The 18,873-nt window shown below is 43.7% G+C and overlaps 1 long non-coding RNA gene across 1 annotated transcript; it reads right to left on the reverse strand.

The window, feature by feature from the left end:
- Positions 1-736: 736 nt before the first annotated feature.
- Positions 737-18,509, reverse strand: LOC116656509. Its single transcript, XR_004311435.1, has 3 exons — positions 18,500-18,509; positions 17,976-17,978; positions 737-1,017 (listed from the first exon to the last, which is right to left on the reverse strand). It is a non-coding gene; the product is annotated as an uncharacterized LOC116656509 (long non-coding RNA).
- Between the last annotated feature and the right edge of the window lie 364 nt (positions 18,510-18,873).

The raw sequence follows: 18,873 nt of genomic DNA on the forward strand, positions 1-18,873 counted from the left end.
GACAAAAATTATGACGTCGCATTAAAGCTGCTAAACAAAAGGTTTAGTAATCGCAGGCTCATTTTTCAAGCTCATGTTATTGAGATAATGAATCTGAGGGCCGTAGAGTCCGCATCGGCGACGAGGCTTCGCGAACTTTCGAACAAATTTAATTCGCATATGCGAGCCCTTGCAAGCATGAGCACAACATTGCAGATTGCAAGCTGCATCATAATCCAAGTGCTGTTGCAGAAGATTGATGATGCTACGATGCAGATGATGTAGTGATGCAGGACTTTATTTATTGGACTTTATTTATTTATTTTATTGGAGATCATGGATTTGCCGTCGGCACCTATCTCGGCATTGCAATGCGTCAAGCTGCCGTGCGTGTGGTAGCAGGCATCATAGTCTGCTGCATTTTGGTGGCAATTCGTCAGCTCAAGGCCAACACCCCTCTCGTTCTTTTATAGTGACATGTATGCATAAGTTGGATGTAAGTTGGATGTTCATAACAGGAGAGAAAAAAAACGTTCGATGAATTAATTAATCAGATCCTTTCCATCTAAATTTTGAAATTGGATTAGACTTTTCACCCCCACACAACTCCAGCCCCCCTCCACGATTTCCTGTTTTTACAATATTGATTGGCTTACCCCGCTGCCTTGGTGTTTGAGGAGATCTAATTTCTTCACATGAGCTATTAGTAAATTATATTCTGTGCAATATATATTAAAAATTGAAACTAACTTACGCCTTCAACAGAATCAATTAAATTATTTCCAAGACTTATGATGACCAATTTTGATAATTTATCCATATTTTCTATAATTTCAATTCTGTTACTAAATAACGATACAACTTCAAGATTAACCAATGCATCCAAATTTTCAATTTTTTCAATAAAGTTGAAGCTTAAATTTAATTCCTTTAGGTTAGTTAACATCTCAATATTTTCAATTGCCTCAATCTTATTACAATTTAGAGAGAGCCTGGTGAGATTTGGCAAAATCCATAAATGATCAATTCGTAAAATATCTGAAATGAAGAAAATAATAATATAATTTTATAACATTTTTGGCGTTGACGTTCTTGCACAGGGTACTAATGAAGCTTGCAGAAATTTTATTTCAGAACGTGATTTTTAAATAAACTAATTTTGTTAATAACACCGGTCTACAGCATTTTTGCGCACGGGTTATAAATATCTTATTTTTATTTCTTATACACATAGAAATAAGAATAAGAACAAAAAAATGTTCTGAATTTGCTTTTGTAAAATTATTTAAAAATCACATCAATGAAAATACATTAATAATAGACGCTATAACTTCTCAAAAAGCAAATATTTTCGAATTGTAATCGCATTTTTATACCCTTGCAGAGGGTATTATAATTTTGGTCAAAAGTGTGCAACGCAGTGAAGGAGACATCTCCGACCCTATAAAGTATATATATTCTTGATCAGGATCACCTCCTGAGTTGATATGAGCATGTCCGTCTGTCCGTCTGTCCGTCTGTCTGTTTCTACGCAAACTAGTCTGCCATAACTAATTGGTGTTTTTTAAGTTAGAGGGTTGGGACTTTCCACACATGTTATATTTGACCAACATATCTTACGTACAAAATTTCATAAGGATCGGCCGACTATATCATATAGCTGTCATACAACGATCGGAATTGGCATAACTTTGGTGTTTTTTATGTTAGAAAGATGGGATTTGGTACAGATTCTATTTTGGGAAAAACAAACTGATCTGCCAATTTTCATAAGGATCGGCCGACTATATACGATCCGCTGTATATCTAATAATATAAGATGCGTGGCGCCACCTAGCGGACAGCGACTGAACTGCAAGGTTATATCAACTTCGGCTCCGCCCGAAGTTAGCTTTCCTTTCTTGTTTTTACATATTTTTGTTTATATAATCAATGTAAATTAACTAAAACCCATGCGCAAAAAAAAATTTTTTTTTTGACCGGTGTAATTGTAACGAATTGTTTTTGGTTATTCTGCTAGCTGTCAGATTTTGTTGAAACATTCCACAGAATTAATAGATTAGACGTTGTTAATCTGTAATGATTAGGGGAAGCAAAGGGTACATAAACCGATTGCTGGCTTGTTGCCGCAACTTGCACTTGAACAAATTGGACTTGGAGACATAAATGAGTTCAAAATAGGATTGTCTGAGACTGACTTTATAAAAAATAGGATTGTCTGAGACTGACTTTATAAAAACAAAAGTTCAATAGTTAATTTGGTACATGGAAATTTGCTGGTAGGTGGTAAATTTATGGAAATATAGCAAAACATAAAAATTATAAATCATTTAAAAAAACCTCTTGACGAGGTGGCAAACCTGCATGCGAAACCCAAAATTTCTGCTGTCAATTTTTGTGACGAAAACATGCTATATTGGTGTACAACATTTTTTATAAAAATTATTCTTATTCGGCACGTGTTTTAACTTGCAATAGTTAAGTGAAGTTAATAATAATTAAACTCCTAAACGAAAAAAAATAATCAAACAAGTAGCATAATTAATACCATTGTGCAAATAACTACAAATTTAAATGAAATAATGAACGAAGAGGCAAATATTCTTAGATATACAATTTTAATAATTATAAGTAAAGAAAAATTTTTTACCTACCACATGCTTTTACTTGGGCCACTCTTACTGGGGAATCTTACTCATACCTCAAACTCTTCCTCGTCGTCGCTGCTGCTCCCTCGTCGTCGCCGCTCCTGTGGCTGCTCTTCCGTTGCGGGTGCCGTGGACCTTTGGTATGGACGGCACCTAATCCGTGTTAACAGACCGATCGGCTCACCTCCCAGGCATACGTCGGGCAGGATATGCTTTTCGCTGCTTAGCGGCCGGATCAGGGCACGAAGGGCCTACCTACCCCGCAGGACACACCCCTTTGTCACGTTCGTCACTCGCCTCCAAACACCTGCGTGCATACGCCCCGCAGGATCTATGGCAGGCCAGAGGTTTTGGCGTCGCGTCTCCTTTAACTCCAGGTCTTACGATGTGCATACGCCCCAGCGCCTGGATCAGGATTCTAATGACTCTCCCGGGGTGTCCCTGCTTGGTTTCAATGGTGGGCTTGAGTTCCCGAGCTGGCTATCCCTTTCTTCACAGGATCACACCTGGACTTATTGATCAGGAACCGACAAGGCGTACGCCAGGCCGATACGACGCTATCGCCAGGATACCTGTCGTGTCCGGGAATAACCTAACTCGATTTACCCTTGGGATTCGGTTTCGCCGCGTATCCTTGATCCTTTTCCCACTTGCTCCTGACTTCTATTGCTTGATCGACTCGCGTACCGCTGCTGGACTTACCCACAGGGGGTCCTTTGGCTACTGCCTCTCAGATCCTTCGCACTCGCTCTAAATCCCGCACTTGAGACTGTCGGACTTACCCACGGGGGGTCCTTCAGCCTCTACACCTAATTCCTCCAAGGAAACTTTTCCGCTTGAATGTCAGACTTATCCACGGGGGTCCTTCACTCAACTCTTCCAGCTTTCCTAGAAGAGTCGGTCGTTAATCCTTCGCTTATCTACTTTTATCCGTTAGCTTTCTCCAATTCCCGCCGCATTTCTATCGGCGGGCTTAATTTAGTTGTTTCATGTTGTTTTTTTTTGGTTTGTTTTTTTCTTGCGTGTGGATAATTTGTGTGGATACCATTATCCACCTACCCCCTTCTTCGGGTGATGTTAGGGTCGTTCCCATTCCATTTCCCTTTTGTGCTGTTGTTTGTGCAGTTTTTCCTTCCGATGTATATTTTCTCCTTCATCTTTTTCCATATCAGTATATATATTCTCTTTAATATTTTTTTTCTAGTATCTTTTCCAATTTTTTTTATATTTTTTTTCATGCATATTTTTCATATTTTCATTTTTCTAATAAATATTTTTTAATATATTGTTTTTATTTTTAAATATTTTTCCTTTTTAATATTTTTTTTTAAATATTTTTTTTAATATATTTTTTTCTTTTGATTTTTTTTCCAGTGTTCTTTTTTTTTTGTTTACCTTATTGGTGATTGCACATTCTCCTTTTTCTTCTGCCCTACGCCTGCGGTGCCGATTCCTCTCTTCTCTTTCTTTGTCTTCTTTCCGGCTCTCTTCTCTTTCTTTGTGCTCCCGTGACGTAGCACGGCGATCACCGGCGAAATGAAATTCGTCACTATGTATGGCCCGTCGTATCTCGGCGCTAGTTTCGCCGCTAAACCTTCCGCCGCTTTGGACAAATGGTGCTCTTTTGCGCACACCGTATCGCCGATTTTCGTGCTCCACTCCCGCCTCCTGAGGTTGTAGTGCCGAGCTTGCTCCTTCGCCGCGCTCTCCATGTTCCTCCGCTCCAGCTCGAACCCTTCCTTTAATTTTGTCGCATTTTCTGAGAGGGTGGCTTGTGCTTCTCCTGTCTCCAATGCCCCTTTGTCGAATATCGCTTTCGGCATTCTTGGCTCTCTGCCTTGGGTTACGAAGCATGGTGAGTATCCCGTGGAGTCTGACACGCTCGAGTTCACCGCCAGCATTAATTCTGGCCAGTGCTCGTCCCAAGTCCTTTGGTCATTGCCTTCGAACTGGGCGATCATCTTTTTAACCGACCGGTTTGCCCTTTCCGTAGGGCTTTCCGGCGGCGTGTATGGTGCTATAAACTGATGGCGAATTCCGAGCTCCTCGAGAAATTTCTTGAAACTCCTACTGGTGAACTGGACACCATTGTCAGTCACCATCACCTTTAACACCCCGTATCTAGCGATGATCCTTTCGCGGATTGTTTTTGCAGCGTCTCCGTTGTGGCTTTCCGCATTGGGAAAATCGATCGATCATCACCAATAGCATGGTGTTTCCATGCTTGGACCTCGGCAACGGTCCCACGAAGTCTGCACATACCGTCGCCCACGGCTCCTCTGGGACCTGTGTCAGCATTTTCCCTGCGGCCTGCATATGGATCGGTTTATACCGCATGCATGTCTCGCATTTCCTGACATAGTTACATCCCTTTGCATCCCTGGCCAGAAGTACCGTGCTGCTACTTTCGCAATCGTTTTCCTTCTGCCTAGATGTCCCGCTGTGGGTGCTCCTTCAGCACCTGTTGCCTCATGTCCATCGGCACACATAGTTTCCACGATGCCATTTCTTCGCTCCCGGCTCTGTGTGGAACATGTCGGCAAATCAGGCCTGCCTCCTCAACGTATTCCGAATATTTCTGTGGGTTTTCCTTTATCTTCTTCTTCAGTGAGCCTATCCAAATGCATTCCGTGACTACGTTCAGCTTGCCTTTCCTGTAGCTGATAACGTAATCGTACTATTGCAATTCGAAGACCCATCTCGCGATCCTTCCGAGTGGGCTCTCTAAATTGTTCAACCACTTCAGCGCCATGTGATCCGTGATCACGTCGAACTGGTACCCCTCCAGGTATGGTCTCATCTGCCGAATGGCCCATATTATTGCCAGGCACTCTTTTTCCGTTGCCGAGTAATTCTTCTCCGCGGCTATTAACTTTCGGTTGGCGTAAGCGACCACTCGCTCGCCCTCATCCGTGTCCTGCGCCAGTACTGCACCCACGCTGTAGTCGCTGGCATCTGTTTGCAGCACAAACTTCTTCGTGAAATCGGGGCATGCTAGCACTGGATCCTCTGCTAAACGCGACTTTAACTTCTCAAACGCCTCTTGGTGTCTTGCCGTCCCTCCGTCTGCTCCCTCGTCGCCGCTGCTGCTCCCTCCTCTTCGCTGCTGCTCCCTCGTCGTCACTGCTGCTCCCTCGTCGTCGCTGCTTTTGTTGCTGCTCTTCCGTTGCGGGTGCCGTGGACCTTTGGTATCTTCGGCTCAGCGTGGATGCCCTTTCGCCGTGGCCGGCACCTCTTCCGTTTTAACAGACCGATCGGCTCACCTCGAGGCATACGCCGGGCAGGATATGCTTTTCGCTGCTTAGCGGCCGGACCTACCTACCTCGCAGGACACACCCCTTTGTAGCGTTCGTCACTCGCCTCCAAACACCTGCGTACATACGCACCGCAGGATCTATGGCAGGCCAGAGGTTTTGGCGTCGCGTCTCCTTTAACTCCAGGTCTTACGCTGTGCATACGCTCCAGCGCCTGGATCAGGATTCTACTGTACAGGAGCAGGCAAGGCGTACGCCAGGCTTATCCGTCGTACGCCAGGCTGACCAGGATACCCGTTGTGTCCGGGAATAACTCAACCCGAGTCTGAGTTATGGTATTTCCGATCAATCAGTTATATGGCAGCTATAGGATATAGACGGCCGATCCTTATGAAATTGCCAGATCATATAAGTTTGCCTAAATTAGAATCCATAGAAAGTCCCACCCTTCTAAGCTGCTAATCAGTTATAGTCAACCGATTCCGGCCGTTTCGACTTATATACTGCCTGCAAAGGAAAGAAGGGTGTGTGCAAAGTTTCAACTTGATAGCTTCAAAACTGAGAGACTAGTTTACGTGAAAACAGACAGACGGACATGCTTATATCGACTCAGGTGGTGATCCTGACCAAGAATATATATACTTAATAGGGTCGGAGATGTCTCCTTCACTACCAAAATTACCTCTGCGAGTATAAAAAAAACGTGATAAAAGGTTGTCAGACCGTTTTAGTGAACCGCTGTATACCCTTGTACTAGAAAATACTGTAAATCTTAAAATTAATAACTAAAATGTTATTTTAAAACCAACAAAACATATTTGAATTATGAGGGTGACACACAACATGGTAAGATACCTTCTGCATCCCATGTTAGGCGTTTTCGGTCCATTCTTAGCCTTGCTTCTTAGTCCCTTTTGGAGATAACATGGCTGGTGCTGTATCTCCCCTTTGCACAGTTTATGCGCACCCTTGAATTCGATTGTTTACTGGCACTAGCACTTTATGCTCTTTAGTTGTGAATTGACAAACTTGGGCTTGAGCGTTAATGTCCTTCTGAGGATCGTCTCGTGGACAAACTTCGGCTTGTGGTTTAATGGCTCGTCTTTTTGGTCCGCCATCGGCGGGAATCTTTTAATCTTCTAGGTTTTTCCAGTAGTTCTTTGACGATGATTGTACTAGAACTTCGCATCGATGCGTTGAATCCACCGAATACTTTTAATGGCTCGATAGCTTCCGGAGCCGTAACCGCGTGATTAATGGGCACATTTTCCTGTAGTAAAACTGTCTATTAGTTTGGGTCTTTATGTATGATGTCCCTCAGGTTAATGCCTCAGGATGTTCAGGTTAATGGCTCCAAGTCCCAGTGTGTCAGCCACACACTGAGCTGGAGTGACGTGGCGCGGTAGACGTATCTTTCCGCATTATCACATTGACAAATTGAGTGCCTTGGGAGTGGCGACCGTTCAAAACACGGTATCATGTAAGCTGCACCGCTGCTCCTCTTTTAAGGGGCGCTGTGACGAGCTTGATTGATGGTATTCCATCCGAAAATATGACTATTACATATTTTTTCACAAGGTCTTCACACGCCTTTATGAAACACTCATTCTCAGGACTTAGTGCTACCTCATGGAGCTTGGCAAAATTTTTTATACCCTTGCAGAGGGTATTATAATTTTGGTCAAAAGTGTGCAACGCAGTGAAGGAGACATCTCCGACCCTATAAAGTATATATATTCTTGATCAGGATCACCTCCTGAGTCGATATGAGCATGTCCGTCTGTCCGTCTGTCTGTCTGTCCGTCTGTCTGTTTCTACGCAAACTAGTCTCTCAGTTTTACAGCTATCGAGTTCAAACTTTGCACACATCCTTCTTTCCTTTGCAGGCAGTATATAAGTCGGTACGGCCGGGATCGGTCGACTATATCCTATAGCTGCCATATAACTGATTGATCGGAAATGACATAACTTTGGTGTTTTTTAAGGGACTTTCCACACATGTTATATTTGACCAAAATATCTTATGTACAAAATTTCATAGCGATCGGCCGACTATATCCTATAGCTGTCATAGAACAATCGAAATTGGCATAACTTTGGTGTTTTTTAAGTTAGAAAGATGGGATTTGGTACACATTCTATTTTGGGAAAACCAATCTGATTTGTCGAATTTCATAAGGATCAGCCGACTATATCCTATAGCTGCCATATAACTGATTGATCGGAAATGCTATAACATCGTTGATTTTCAAGTTAGAAGGATAGGAGTTTCAATGTATAATTCTTTTGTCAAAATAATTCGATATGCCAAATTTCAAAAGGATCGGCCAACTATATACGATCCGCTATATACCAAATAATATAAGATGCGTGGCGCACCTAGCGGACTGCGACTCAACTGCAAGGGTATATAAACTTCGGCTCCGCCCGAAGTTAGCTTTCCTTTCTTGTTTTTAAACTGGGTCCATGAGTAAGTGAGCTATCTTAGTCTCTCCTCGAAGTATCCTTCGTTGAGTTTCCGCTCTGCGGAGTCCTTAGTAAAGTTTCGTATTAGCCTTTTTTTTTATTTTCGCCCACTTTCCGTCCAACCGACCGAGGGACGCGAAACGTATGGCTCGAATCGCGTGAATAGATCCGAGATAGTTAAGCGAAGCGTGGGAGAAAGATATCACGAGGAAGAGTGTTGCACAGATAAGGCGGTTAGTATAAGCGATTTAAGATTATTAGTAGAGCAAAGTGACAAGATGTAGTAGAGACTATTGTAGTCCTAACATAATACCCTGATCGGATCGTGTTGGGCATATGTCGAACTACAATGGCTGAGGAGTAGAGGACGAAAGTTTCTAGTCCTTCTACTAGGAACGTTAAAATTTACGCGTGTTAGTAAATGCTGGCTATATATATTTACATAAATAAGATTACATATATAGAAACATGATACCCAGCATCGTTCTACGGTTTGTTAATGATTGTAAGTTGATTAGTAAAAGTCTACGACGATAAGAGGGGAGGTGAAAATTTGCATCCCAATTAAGTTTCCTAAGAGCAAAAGTCAGAAAGTTTTTTTGTACAGATTCTATGTGATCTTGGTGTACTCCATATTGAGGACTACAGACACACGATCCATTCTCAAGAATCGGACGGACCAGTGATGTATATAACGTTTTTGTTATGTACGGGTCATTAAATTCTTTTGACCATCTTTTAATAAAACCAAGCACACCCATAGCTTTATTAACCATGGTAGATATATGGTCGGTAAGTTTAAGTCTCAAATCTAATAGGACACCTAGATCGTTAACCTGAGTTAATCGTTCTAAGGCGTTCCCATAGAGAAAGTACTTAGCCTGGTGAGGACTAGATCGGTAAATAGACATGAGGTTACATTTCGATCCATTAAGCTTTAGGTTATTTGCTAAACACCAATTTTGAAGTTTATCCAAATCGGATTAAAGTCTAGACTGGGCGCTAGTGAATTTATACTGATGGCATAGCTTAACGTCATCAGCGTACATAAGTACAAGTGAATTAGTTAAGGCAAGGGGCAAGTCGTTAATAAACAATGTAAAAAGTAGAGGTCCAAGATGCGGACTAAACGCGAGGTAACATCTTTAAAGAAAAAACGTTGGGTTCTCCCAGACAAATAGCTCGAAATCCACATAAGAAGATCAGTTGGGAATCCGAAAAAACTGAGTTTACTTATAAGAAGCGAATGGTTAACAGAGTCAAATTCTTTACTTAAGTCAGTGTAAATGACTTCTGTTTGTATGCCATTCCGAAACCCATCCGTGTTTAAAGATGTTAGCTCCAATAATTTGGTAGTGGTGAAACGGCGCTTCATGAAGCCATGCTGGCACGGAGTTATTACTAAACTACATAGGTGTTGCAAATGTGGAGTGATAAGTTTTTCAAAAAGCTTCGGAAATGCTGACAATTTACAGATTTCTCTATAATTTGCAGCTTCGGATTTTTTTACGTAGCGGAATAATGAAAGATAAGGGGAAGTTTGAAGTTTCCAGTGATAGATAGATAAAGAGTTAAAGAAGCACGGTTTGCACAGAGCCTCAGCGCAGTTCTTCAGAACACAGCCTGGTACACCATCAGGGCCTGGCGAATACACGGGCTTGACCTTAAGAAGATGCGATAACACACCACTTTGCTAGGTACTGCTGCTAGGTACTGAACTGCAGCTAGGTATCGGCCATTGCCTGATCAGTGCTCGCATTAGAGTTCTCAAACTTAAGCAGTGGAGGAAAAGATACATGTTTACAAAGTTATAAAACTGCTTCTGATCCTGAAAAACGGAAACCGGCAGCGGTGAATATAACTCCTATACCTGCTGTATAGCCAGATAATTTATGTTTATTCAAAAGTCTACTCATAATGTTCTTTAAATTTATAAAAGCGCCTCGTATACCAAGGCGGATTTGTTGAAGTGGACGGATATTTGCATGGCACGCAAGCGTCGAAAATTATGTCTAAAGTGTAATAAAATTATTTTTATTCGATGTTTATATCCTCACATGCTAGTAAATCAGACCAAACAAATACCGAAATTAACTTATTTAATTTCATAAAGTCAGCCTTACGGCAGAGCTTTAAGAGATTTAAGTGTAGACTTAAGGTCAATAAAGCAACTTTTTCGATTGAAACCTCAAGAGTGGGAGGATGTGGATCCTCAGGGTTAAAAAGGGGCAAAGTTCTGGAAAGAGTAATTCCATCAGGATCAGAAACGAAACATAAGTCCAACAGAACACCTAAAGAATTTCTAACATGGTTAAGATGCCGGCAGGGATGTCGTGGTGGGAGTTTAGCTGTAAAGACTGTGAATTTGCATCATTTGACCACATAAGATCTGGGATATTAAAGCCACCCGGAGCTATCAGCTGGTCACCATTAGACAGACGATCGAAAACCATGTTGCCGAATGTTGGCGGTTCGGACAAAGGTGGTATGTAAGAACGGGTAACATACAAAGATTGATCGGACAAAGTAATTTTGATGCAAAGAAATTCAATATCACCAAACTCTTGTGATTTTACCTCTTCAGAAGCGAGTTTGGAGTCTACAGAGATTAACACACCTTCTCCCCTGCATCTCCCCACATCTAAAAGTGGTGTACCTACTAGTAAAAACTCCGGCTTTAACCAAGTTTCTGTAAATACAATGGCAAAGAATGCAAAGAAAGAACTATCATAATACAGTTTGGGAAGTTTACTACGAAACCCTCTAGTATTCTGATAGGTAGTGAAGACATTAGTTTTTTGAACCCACGGGTTGGGTCATTGTTTTCTTCAAGTTCTTGGACGAAGATGTTCTCTGGCCAAAAGCTGGCGGAACAAATCGTCTTGAACATCTGAAAAATGTGCCGGTAAACAAAAATGTGTTTCGATGGTGGGATCACCTGCAATGTTTTTGGTGCCGCCGTAACGAAAACTGCGGCATCAGTACGTACCGGGGGTGCGAACGGTTGATAACCCTGTTTGGTGACTGTTACTGGGGTTTGAATTATTGGTCTGAGATCACTTGAAGCAATGCCACAGAGGACATATCGGACAAATTTTTCTCAGGTCCGCCCCTTGGGGTGGCCAGAGATATACGCGGCTGCTAAGCAGGCTGAAGATTATTCGTCACAAGCACATCACTAAAAGAGGATTTCTTACGCTTCGGAGACTCATTTAGTAGTTGAAGACTAAACTGTGCATCGAGCGGAGAGAGTTCGTCATTGATTTTACGAAAATTGCTGAATTGATGAATCCACTTTTAGGCTGCCTCTTGAATGATCTCATTTCGTCTTGAACAGCACGACAACCGTCACAGAAAAAGTGAAGACCAGACCTACGTAAAATAGCATCCGAAAGTGAGGCCGTGAACCTGGCACAATAACAATTAAATATAATATTTCATTTATTAATATTATTTGTTTATATTATTGAGGAACCTTGGACCACTATACCAGGGAAAAACGGAAATTTCAATTGTCCATAACAGTTGCACCTTGTGGATCATATCATCTTGAAATTAATATCAATTGGATTGGCAAAAATTGCGGTTATTTCTTACAAAACTCATGTCAAATATTGATAATTTGCTAACCATGCATCAAGCACATCCATCTCATTAAAATTATATATATTTTTCTTAATTACCATTGTAGAAGTTAATTTACGATATAAGTGTCCAATTTTGATAACATTACGACTGTTATAACAATAATAATTATTAGTGTAATAATTTAAATATTTGAATAAATATCTACAACACAAGGATATACCTACTTCTTTTTGCAACTTAGTTTTGACGTTTTTTAATTAAAATTTGTAAAAATTGATTGGTACTTGTGCTATGAGCTACTTTTTCGATTGGCCAACTCTTCTTTTTTGACATGCGTTCGCAGCACAATCAATTAAAATTTAAAATTTGTTCAATCGACTTTATTATCAAATGATTAAAACCCTATCAATCAATAAATTTTAACCTTTTTTTCCAAAACTGTTGATTCGTCGTTGATTACAAAAATTGATAGTTATTTAGCTGCAGGGGGTCCACCGGATCCAGCCAAGTTTTGAAAGTGGTCTATGAGAGAAAACAGTTTGGAAACCACTGGGATAAAGTCTCCCACACGGCAAGACAGGTGGCAAGAGGGGACAACAGCGTAGGGCAGGCAAGCTGGCATACGGACAAAGGAGCATACGGACAAAGAAGAAAGAGGAGACGGCGTGAAATGTCGAAGGAGAGAGCACGGACGGCGGGAAACGTAGCGGTCTTCTAGGGAAGATGGAAGTGTTGAAAGTGCCCCGTGGGTAAGTCTAACATTTAAGCGGGAAAAATTCCTTGGAGGAATTAGGAGTATAGGCTTAAGGACCTCCGTGGGTAGATCGAGTGCGCAAGGATGTGTGATCCGTGGCTCAAGTACCCCCTTTGGGTAAGTCCGGCGGCTGTACGCGAGTCATGCAAAGATAAGTCAAGGAGCAAGTGGGGAAAGGATCAAGGACCCGCGGCGGAACTGAAGCCCAAGGGTAAATCGAGTCGAGTTGGTTTATTTCCGGACACGACAGGTATCCTGGTGTCAGAACAATAGCGACGGGTCGGTCTGGCGTATGCCTTATCGATTCCTGACCGTAACTACCAGGTGTGGTCCTGTAAAGCGAGGGGTAGCCAGCTCGGGAACTTAAGCCCAACAGTAAAACCAAAACCAAACACCCTGGTCAAGTCAAGAGACTCCAGATCCAGGCGCTGGGGCGTACGTACATTGAATCACCTTGAGTGAAGGAGGCGCGAGGTCAGCCATAGATCCAACGGTGCGTAGGCACCCAGGTGATTGGAGTTGAGTGGCGAACGCAACCGGACTGGGTCCTGAAGAGAAGGCCCTTCGTGCCCTGATGCAGCATAGTCTTCGCAACTGAAGCATATGAGTCCAAACGGAGGGAACCGTGAGCCAAGCGGGCGCCAGGCACCAAGACTACACGTCCTGCAGCAGCCTTTTTGGAGAAGAGCCAGCGAGGATACGGCGAGGAGTCAACTCCGGTGAGATACACTCATTGTAAACAAAAAGGGATATTGTTTAACGAAGAACCCATTGTTATTTGGGGGTTCGGGCAGTCAGTCCCGAATTTTCCTTTTCAGTGTGCTTATCCATACGCCCTCCAGTCTTCGCTTGCTGTGGCACTACTCAACTACTTTATTATCGGCTGGCGGGAAAGTACATCTGCAACTACTGCCCAGTACATATGCCCATTGCTGAATCGCCTGCTGTTTCCTTGCGTCTACCGCCCACGGTTCCCTTGGGCGGGACAATTGGACACTTATAACGTAATGTAACTTCTACAATGGTAATTAAGAAAAATATATATAATTTTAATGAGATGGATGTGCTTGATGCATGGTTAGCAAATTATCAATATTTGACATGAGTTTTGTAAGAAATAACCGCAAATCTCCCCGTTCTGTGATATTCAATCTGCTCCTTTTTTTTGTTAAAAAATTGTGTGCGTGGAGTCCCTACGCGCGAAAGAAGTGAAACTTCTTAGCGATATTCCAAAAAATGCATATTATTTCGTATAAAAGAAAAATAGCGGGAGGGAAAGGATAAAAATAAGGTGGAGTGACCAACACTTTCTTCAATTCACATTTTATAAATTTATTATAAAGCAAAGTCCAAGTTCTGCTTTCTTTCGTGCTCGGTATTCACGATAATATTGTGCTCTGTTCCCTCCTCTTAAAACACCGGCTGCACTGTCTTTTTCCGCTGTAAAATCAATTCAAAATCAAACCATTAAAATTTTTGCCAATCCAATTGATATTAATTTCAAGATGATATGATCCACAAGGTGCATCTGTTATGGACAATTGAAATATTCAAGAGAAACGTACCACCACATAACCTGGAATCCGCTGTGTTATGCGTATTTTCACTGTCACTCATTTTATTGTTTGTTTGATTCACTGTATTGTATTGTACTGTATTCATTTGTATTCACTGTACTAATACTACAAGTAGTGCGTCAATATTATATAGAACACGAATTAATTATGGGAAACACTTTAATAACAAAATACGAGATAAGAATAAGAAAAAGAATTTTCGACACATAGGACGCTTGATGCACTCACGCATAGGCACTAATATTAGTCTAGGCAGCTGTTACGCGCTACGTGTATCGCCATAGCAGCGCATGCGCCCGGCGATACCTTACTCTCATTCACTCTCTCTCTCTCTCGCACTCTATCTTTCTCTTTTCCTCTTCTCCTTCCGAGTTGCGTTAAGCGTTCAACGCTATTCCCCCTCCACTGGAGCGTTAAACGTTTAACGCAACATTTTCCGGCGTCGTATAAGAAGTTTCACTTCAATAAGTTTGTAACGGCACTAAAACTTTTTTCGACGAGATATGATGAGAAGCTTTTGCGTGATTGCCCACAGTCCAGGATATTTTTTAGGTATTTCTGCCTGCAACCAAAATTTCTGATACCCTTTTTTAAATGTCACTTTCAGCTCCTCATTAGTGCTGAGCTCGAGTAGCTCCTCTTGTAATATCACATTCTCCACTTCTGTTTCATCAAATGGATTTATGATCCATGGTGGTATTTCCATCGACAGAATGTCTTCAAATCTAGTTTTAAAATCACCATGCAGGGCAATCAAATGTTGAATGTATGTCTGAATATCTTCATCAAGGCATTCTACCTGCAATAAGTAAGACAGGGCGTTTTTTTTTTTTTGCGTTTTTTTGACGTTTTTTTTAAGGTATTTCCCTACGAAGGCAATAGCAACATCGTCCGCGTACGCAATGATCTTACAGCCGCCACCCTCCAAGGATCGTTGTAGGCTATTAACCGCCACGTTCCAGAGTAGTGGTGAGAGTACACCTCCTTGCGGGGTGCCCCCTTGACGTATCTTCGAATAGTCGAACCTCCAAGAGTAGCCACGACACTCCTGTTGACCAGGATCTGCCGTATTAGGTCAATTGATCGGTCGTCTATTCCAAGTCCCGTCAGTGCATCAATGATTGAGCACGGCAAGATGTTGTTGAAGGCCCCTTCCATGTCTAGAAAAGCAACAAGTGCGTATTCCTTAAGGTTGATCGCTCGCTCAGCGATCATAGTGATTTCGTGTAGGGCTGTTTCTGTTGATCGGCCTCTTTTGTAAGCATGCTGAGAGCATGAGATGTCCCTTGGGTTAATGGTTAGTTGGAGATGGAGACTCAGGAGTCTTTCCATAGTCTTAGGGAGGAAGGATGAAAGACTTATAGGTCTGTAGTTCTTAGGGGTATGAATACAACCTTCGTGCACAGCCACGCCTTTGGTACCATACCAGTAGTGAAGAATGTACTGAAGATTTTCTTGATCCATTTTTCCTTAGGTTAATACCGGCCCTGGATAACTGAGCCGGTATAATACCGTCTGGGCCCGGAGATTTGAAGGGTTTAAAGCTTTCTATTGCCCACTTAAGATTTCTGTCACTAAGTAGGTAGTTGAGTAGGCCCTGATGGCCCTGGCTACGCATCTCCTGGGTTGTTTTATAGATTTAAAGAGCTCCCAGTTTGCCTTCCTAGGGTTCCGAACTGCTTGCTTGGTGACGTTTTCAAAATTTACGACAACCTCAATGTAGCGGTGGTCTGAAAAGGAGTGTTTGTCTAGAACTCTCCAGCTGGTGATTGCATCAGCCAGGGAGTGCGAGAATAGTGTAATGTCAAGAACCTCTCTCCTGTTCTTGACGACGAAGGTGGGTTTTGAACCTCTGTTACCCACTAGAAGCTTAGAGCTGAGGATAAAATCGAAGATTGACTCACCCCTCCCATTTGTGTCCGTGCTTCCCCACTGACTATGATGAGCGTTGGCATCGTATCCTATTAGTAGGTCGATTTTTCTCCTCTCGCTGTCTTCCACTAGCCGCCTAAGTAGCGAGTGCGGTAGGGGTCCTGTTCGGTCATGACCCATATATGCCGAGCATATTTTTAGATGGCCGCCTTGGCCTTCTATCGATGCGGCTACATGATCTTCATTGCTGAAATTTGGTAGCAAGAAAATGTTAAAGCTCTTTTTTGCGAGAATGCATGCTCGCTTTTTACCTGTTACATCGGCTGTGTACAGCCTGAAATCCGACGCCCCCAAACCGAGAATCCTATCTCCATAGATCCAGGCTTCTTGGATGAGGGCCACGTAAGCTCCACTCTCTGCGAGATGGAGCAGGAGGGCGGCGGATGCCACCTTACTGTGATGGAGATTTATCTGCAGGAATGTCAGAGACATCCTTTAGATTTTCCACCACAGTAACCTCAGCCTCGGTGTCGGAGCCTAGCAGTGAGTCTTCCTCCATGCCGACGCCCCCAAGAGCCCTTGCCAGGTCACTCTCCTCTGAGGTGTACCCTTCCAGAATGTCCTCCTCCACATCCGGCATTCCTTCTGGGCGGACCTCTTCGGTCGGTTTCCCCAAGTCTAGCTCTTGTGCGTCTGTCTCCATGTCGATGTAGAATAAGCCTCCTGGCTTATTCCTCGCATCCGACTTGTAGATCCTCACTGCTACGTGCTCAAACCCGTACTTTATGCGGCTACCAGCACCCTCCAGGATCCTAGCAGTCTCCTCATTTAGAGTGAGGACGACCTGCCTTCTTAGTCCCTCTGCTTCCTCCACCTTGGCGGCTCTCCAGTCCGCCGTAGGGAGTGTGGGATTGCACATTTTCAGCATGGCCAGTATGGTAGCAGGGTCCGCCGGCTTCTCTGTCAGCCATACGCGGGCCCTCGGTTTGCTGGGGATCTTGTCCCAGTCCACCGCCTCCAGACTGGCTCCTGGGTAAACCTCTCCAAGCGACGCAATCATGCGCTTGTAGAGGCTTACAGACCTCGCATCTTGGCACGCTATCACCTTGATGCTACCTTGGTACCACCCTGCGTCTTCGCAGTCCGGTGGAGGTCCTCCGTTCTTGAGCATCTCCTCCACGAAGCGCCCATGCAGCTCGTTCACCACCCTCCACCAAAGCTCCTTAGGAATCAGGCCATCTTTGGAGCCGTTGTCAACGACCCCAATGATGGTCCTGCCCTTAGTAACCTCTGCGAAGGATCTGTTACTCAGTTGCGTCTGCACCTTTTTTTTCTTAGCTAGGGGCGCTCCACCTCAGTGCCTCTTCGCACTGTGTGCTCTATCCTTGGCAGAGTCGCCTACTTCTGTCGGCTTCTTCTGATCCAGTCTCACACCCGCTTTTGCTGGCTTAAAGTCAGGCAGGATTTCCCTTGCCCACTTTATGATCTCAGCCTGGTCGGGGTTGGATTCCGCAGATGGGTCCGCCCTCATGAGAATGAAGGCCGCTCTCCTCCTATCCTTGTAGGAGCCCTTCCGCTGCAAGGGGCCAGCAGTCGCCGGACCGGGGCCTTCTTTAGGGATGCCGCCGGTGCGAGAGGAGGTGGGGTCTTGCCCCCCACACCGTTCGGTGGTCCCATAGTGGGCCCCGTTTTGGGGGTCGGTGCCTTGGCATCTCCCCCTACACCGGCGCAGCTCGCCTCCGGACGTTGTCCCTCAGTGGGGAGCTTCGCCATCCCAGCATCTCTTTGGCGTCTATCTGCCTTGGAGATTGACGGATCCATGATCCCATTTACGGACTTTCTTGGGGAGTTCCGTTCTCCACTATTTTTGTTTGTGTTGTTTCTTGAATTCATATTTGGACCCACGAGTACGCGGGAAGGGGTTCGTCCATCATGACATTGCCCGCTTATCATGATAAGCCTGATTGAAACTGAGGGGTCGGCCGGACCCCAGAGTCCGTATATTAACGATCGTGCACCCCCCCGGACATGTATCCCTCGGCATATGCTGTTCCACCTTGGATTGGGGTGATTTGAGGAAGGGAGTGTTCTTCTCCCCGCCCGACTACGATTCGCCAGCGTCCTCGGCAGAGACATGACCTTACCGGGACCTGTTATTAGCCGCCCTCACGTGGAGAGTATAGTCGCACTACCAGCGGTGTACACAGTTACGGCACATGAAATCATGCGTTTCTCCCCCTGTAGTACCCGTTGGCTGACGGGTTCTCAATTCAATAGGCACAGCAAATGGACTGACTCTGCTTTGAATTGCTAACCTGGCATTTTTTTTCCTCGCTTTTCTACCGACTTTTGGTGAACCACTAAATTCCAGCCAGAATCGGCAAATGTTGTTGTCTTCACTGAAGTCCAGATGGACTAATTTGCCAACTGCCCCATTCACAATTCCATCAGTCCCATCAATGTTCGCCGTAACTAAATAATATTTTCCTTTTACGAAAGTTACTTGGTACTGTAGTCCACCGGTATCGATGACACTCTTTTTGTGCAATCTGACGCGACAAGTAGCTTCATGTTCAGCCGTGTTAGTTCCCGTGATGATGTCAGTCGCTGTTGAAATAACTTTATAGGGATCTCCTTGCAAAATTTCATTATTGTAGGTATCGACCGCGTGATTTGTGTGAAATAAACGAACACCATTCGGGCACAATCTTATAGCATCTTCTTTCGTGTAAAAT

This window comes from Drosophila ananassae (genome assembly GCF_017639315.1).
Source record: "Drosophila ananassae strain 14024-0371.13 chromosome Y unlocalized genomic scaffold, ASM1763931v2 tig00000099, whole genome shotgun sequence".
Taxonomy (NCBI): Eukaryota; Metazoa; Arthropoda; class Insecta; order Diptera; family Drosophilidae; genus Drosophila; species Drosophila ananassae.